Source organism: Lynx rufus, unplaced genomic scaffold (genome assembly GCF_022079265.1).
Source record: "Lynx rufus isolate CCGP_SWC_20201006 ecotype Redwood Valley unplaced genomic scaffold, mLynRuf1.p SCAF_1, whole genome shotgun sequence".
In the NCBI taxonomy this organism is placed as follows: Eukaryota; Metazoa; Chordata; class Mammalia; order Carnivora; family Felidae; genus Lynx; species Lynx rufus.
Genome location: NW_025814823.1, coordinates 151,733,581 through 151,739,580, shown reverse-complemented (window position 1 = coordinate 151,739,580; position 6,000 = coordinate 151,733,581).

The window sequence follows — 6,000 nt, the reverse complement described above, 5'->3', positions numbered from 1 at the left end:
TGGCAGAAGAAACTATTAGCAGCACATCAAATACACCGTATTCATAGTAACAAAAAATAAAGCCAGTTCCAAAAGTTGTATTTATAGGTTATATCTTTTGCAGGCTTTAATTGAAGAAACATTTTAAACATTTATCCAGATTTTAAAACCATGTATTAGTCATTTATTTATTTTATTCTCATACATGTGTTCAATATTTAGGCAATGTACTATTTATATCTTAATTAAGATGTGTCTTTTTTAACTTGTAGCAAGCTAAATCCCATATACTGTCACAGCCAGAAGTCTAACCTCTAAACTCCACTTGTTTGACTGGGTGGGTCCTTACCATAACAGCCATTCTGTAGTGAGGGCATTTGAAAAAATAAGTTTATATGGTGCCTCATTTGAAATTACCCATATATTTAATACTTGAAACATAAACGGGACATGGTATGAAAGGGTTTCAATTCTATGTACTGTGCATGTATTTCAGTCTTCCATTTTGCAATGAGACAAGGTCACTCAGAAAAACTGAATTTAAAATATACATGAAATAACCTTCCTTGTTCTTATTTAACAAGGAGGTTGTGCTAACCTTTGATTTCACCTTTTGCTTTGGAAGAACATGTACAAAGCTAAAATTGCTCCTTAGACAACACAAGAATGGACAAGTGCAGTTTTAAACCCAGACTGACAAAAGGCTTCCTATTCAACAACTCAGTGCCTTCATTAATATCAGTTTCTTCAGTTATAAAACTGAACTTTTAGGTGATAATAATCAATGAATAAATTATTTAAATATATAAAAGTAATCTTATTTTTATATTAGCATATTTACTTTTAAGTGGTACTCACTTTTAATTTATAGTAATGTGAACCCTATTTATCATATGTCTGTCAACTTAATGTGTTTGTGGCACAAAACTTATCACAACCAGCTAAGAATTTCTGAAACAAAAGTGGGGTATTTCCTGCCCTCGCAATCAAAATTCCCAAAGGGGTCTCAGAACATATCCATATGTACCGAAGTATATCTAGGCCAACTCAATTTTTAGATCTTGAAAATATGGCCAGAGTTTTCTAAGACCTATACTATATTTTCTGCTTCTAGATCACATAAGTTAATCTTGAGAATATTCGTTTATGAACTCAGTTTCTTTGCCTTTATTGCATTGGGAAGGAAGGAAGCAGTATGGGAAACACTGAGCACAGAACTCTGAGTCAGAATTTCTGACTTTCAGTCCTAGGTCCATCCTTTACTACCTCCAGTTTTGAGAATCTAATTTTCTCTCCCTGAGGGTCTTGGAACCCAGTTTCTTTGTCAGCACACACGGATAAGAATGCATATGCTGGAAGAACTTAATTGACCACAATGAAAATATTATCTAAGGAGCTATGTATACAGTGCTATTATAAATGCTCATTATGACATTTCCATAATCTGTACAGTTCATTCTTTACTAAAGGAAATGTGTTAAACCTTCCAGACTCAAAAAAGTAAGAAGTAAGGAGTTCTGACAAGCTTTCTAATCTGGTGTTAGGTATCTGCATGGAGTTGTATGTTCCTAGATCTAAACAGAGTCATATTGCACAGACTCCTTATACTGAATATTTTCCTTGACAATGACAAATTCCTGGTTGCCAAACTGTACCGAAGATGAATGTACTTGGGCAAAATAAGAACAGAAAGAAAACACCTCACTTTGGATAGTGTCTGGCAGGCCCTCGATATAATGGTTGAATGAACCTTCTCTATGGATAAGATGAAGGCCTTTTTGGTCAAGGCTTTCATGGGACACCAATCTATCAGTCAAATTCCCCCATTTTAGTTTTTAATCCAATTTCCCTGACATTGTCCTAATAAATAAGGAAGTTTTGCATTAATGTCCCTGTAGCCTTACATCAAGCCAGACTTCATAATACATTCAGCTATTATGGGCCAAAATTTCCTCTTAAAAGTCAACTTTTCTATATATGTTGGGTTTAATAATTTTGCCAGCCAGTCCAAACATGGAGTAGTCTTTCATGTATCTTTATTCTCCTTTTTTATAACAATATGAAAAAAAATCATGTTTGTGAGAGAAATCTTTGAGCATATTTTCTCCATGCAGATTCTGGAATTCACCTAAAATAAAAACATGAAGAGACATGGAATATGATTGGGATAGCTAGCAGACCAGAGCTGGCACTAGTGAATGCCAACTAATACAATTTTTATGGAGTAAATATATTATTTTGCTGTTTTTGAAATGAATTGCAGAAAATGAAATATAATTCCTTTTTAGGCAATTTTTATAACTCTAATGGATTTAAAACAAACAAACAAACAAGAAACAAGTGGACCAAAAAATAGAGCTGTTTGACATCTGGGACTCTCCTACTTTGCTATCAGTTCCAGGGTCTGCTGCTCGGCTCTTATTGACCATGTGCTTCTGATCTGGTCTGGTGTCTGAGTGCTGCCTTTTTCCTACTTAAAAATGAAGTCAGCTGCCCTGCCATCATGGTGTCTCTCCCACCTTTAGTCTCTGCCTTACACAGCTCTGTCTTATGATGGTTCTTTGTGTGGATTTCTTCCTCCGAAATTGTTAAAAAGGAATAGAGGTTTAGCAGACTGTGGCAATGGGCAAACAGCCTGAAAATTACAGGGGCAGAAGTTGAACAACACTGTATGTTGTTTTTATGAAAATACAAATTGCTAAGAACAATTTGTTAAATGCAGATATATCTTAAATAGAGAAGTCCTAACATTGTAGTCTTAAATTTTTTACAGTTATACATAGGTCAATATTATTTTAACATTTAATTATATTAATGGTAAGCGATTTCCATATTCATTAGATTCCATATGTAGTCTGAAAGACCTGTACATACGGAAAAATGGAAATAACTCTTCCTAGCTGCTGGCAAGAAATAGTGTTTTGTTGTGTTGCTGTTGTTGTTGCCATCGTCCATGTTTGTGGTGATAGTTGTTTTTGTTTTTTCGTCAGATATGAATGTGCAGCAGAATTAGATGAAAAACTGAATTCTAAACACACTCTCTTCTTTATAGATTGAAATAACTTCCTGGTTATCCTTCTAGGTGTATACCTACATAAACATACCACTGGTACTTTAAAATTAACTAAATGTAGGGAAGTCATTACAAAGGCAAAATCTACTCAGAGGAGCTATTAAAATTGTTTCTATGTTTCTTTGCCGAGTAAGCTACAGAAACAATGTGATGATCATTTATTTGATGCGTACTTTACATTTCATGTGGTTCCCATATCAAAAGCAACAATTCTTTGAAGAAAATAAAACGAGGACATCATTTGTCCTCAAAAAAAAAAAAAAAAATATATATATATATATATATATATATATATTTTTTAGTGAATGGATGCAAGGCTATACGACCGAATGACTCCCAGCAAGGAAAGTGAAGCTCAGAGAAACTAAGTGAATCACCAGAGATGGAACACTAATAAAATTTAAGATCCTGGTCTTGAACATAAATATTTTGATGCTAGTTTCATTGTGCTTTTGAGTTTCCTATTATTCTTTTTCCAACAATCAACACTGACTTTCATCTACTTTTCTGCTACAGATCTAAGCTATGTCAGGCAAGTAAAGTCTAATGCAATTTAAAAATATATCAACCATATGTAGCCATTAATTCTTAGCATTCACTCTTTGATCTTTGGACAAATCTGGACTGTGGGAAACATACTTGGGAAGAGATGCAGTCAAATCAGAGTCAGGAGAGAAAAAAACAGGGAGCCCTTACTGATGTAAGAGTAGAATGAAAGGAAAACACTGTACTCACTTTCAATTCATACTGGGGATTCCACTAAAAGCAATTTTTCCTCATAAAGAACAGAACAGCATTGGACATTTCCTGGACCCAGAGTTCTCAACCAGAAAGGCCTAATCAATTACAGGGTGAGCAGAAACTAACTAGTTTCAAATTACATTCAATTATTATTAAATACTATAAACCTAAGTTTCAAATGACTTAAGCAAAAGTTAGAGTCACTACAAGCTTATCCTTATAATAAAACCACTTTTCATGCACATCTCAGTATTGCTTCTCAAGTCTTAAAAGACCGAATGGAATAACCATTGAGACTCTGACTTGCTCAGAGTCCAAAGCTTATCCGACATTGTCTATGGGAAGTTTGAAGATTTGACAATATTCTCCCAGATAGATGGGTCTAACCTGCTGAAACATGTTGTACATATTTCCAAAGACCTGTAAGAAGAGTAAGTAGGCATTCACTGGGGCCACTGATTTCCCAAAGGATGAGGAAATGAGAAAGAAGCAACATTTAAATGAACCTAGCTGCTCTGGACAATTAACCCAATGAACCAAGAGGGACTGTTCTTGTATAATCATTTTGCTAGTATTTGGCTGCAATCTAAGAGTGAAACAAACATGAGTAACTGAGAAATATTACACTGTATATGAGTTCCAACTATATTAATCCCATCTTTATCAATGTTCCTTAGGTATGTTCAGAGAATGATGGCATTTTTTCTTGTCAGATGAAGAAAGGTTTTTCTGCGACAAGAAATTCCATCATTTCTGAACTTTTACAACTGTGTGCTCTACCTATCATTTTTGTATGCTTCCTTAACCAGCAAATGATGTGGTAAAATTGTGGGTAGTGGCAGCATGAAGAACAGAACCATTTTAATTTCTCCCATCTGGCATATTAGCATTAATAAAAGATGTTTAAAAAGAGAAGCCTTGAAAGGCTTTCACCTCTTGATTTAACAAGATAATAAGGAAAGCTTGCAATCTGCCACTAAATATAACTGATAAGAATAAGAGTAAGTATAATGTGATGATCACCAAGATTAACCTTTGAGACAATTTTTTTAAAACCTTGATGATTATAATACAATCATGTTAAGACTAGCACTGAAACTGTTGTTGTTACTTGTTAGTACAAAAACAATTGGAAAAATTCTATTTCATAGTAAAATAAACTATACACATTAATAGAGCCAAAATTAAGAAGATACCTACAACTGCTTTACCTGTCAAATTGATGATAGTGGATCTCCCACTCTGTGGAGTAGATGCCTTAGTATTGCTACGGAATCATTACATTACTGGTTTAAATTAAGTACAGGATAATACTGATTGTGCATTTCTATCTTTGTTTCACCTAGTTTTGTTGTTTTTATAGCACCACTCTTCTTACTAACACCTCATTAATATTTTCTCACTTACCCTGGGTTTTTGATGGGACAAGGGGGAAGATTTTACTTACCCTGGCAGTTTCTCAATTAAAATGGGATTTGGGGATCTTATTCTTCTTAATTGAAAAATTACCTGAGTGGTTTGTCCAAGTTTTTCGTATCTTTGTTGGTTGATCTTTTTGACCACAACTACAGTTCAGAAGAACACCACAGCTGACAACTACATAGAGTAATAAAATTGAACAGCTCACAGAGGAGTATAACACAAATGTAATCTCAATTCATTTCTTCAGGTTACCCTTGACTGTGCATGAGTTATTTCAGATGGTTATCACACAGGATAAGAAACCAGGCTGGGAATAAAATTTTGCTTACAAATATACTTGTTTCTACCAAAACAGATTTATAATAGGGTCAATGAAGTCATCTGCTAATCCTGATATCAACATGTACCTAGAAAGATAAGAACATACCTGGTTACATAAGTGATACCCATGTTAATCACTACTTTTAAGTAAAGGCCAAGTTTTGTTTTGTTTTGTTTTGTTTTGTTTTGTTTTGTTTATTCAAGGCAAAATTTAGTAGTGTGCTGCTTGGAGCTGAGTAATAAAAGATGTTCCTAAGATATCCTTACTGCACATTTTAAGTATCTGCAAAGCAGGAAATTTATTTATGTGATGAACTGATAACCACATAGGGAGTGTATGAAGACTTGTTAGTTTCACCTTTGCACATATGGTATTCAATCCTCAAGGCTACCTTTGTATTACTAAGACAAAAAAACAAAACACAACAACAACAAAAGATCTACAGCAATCACAATGGATATAT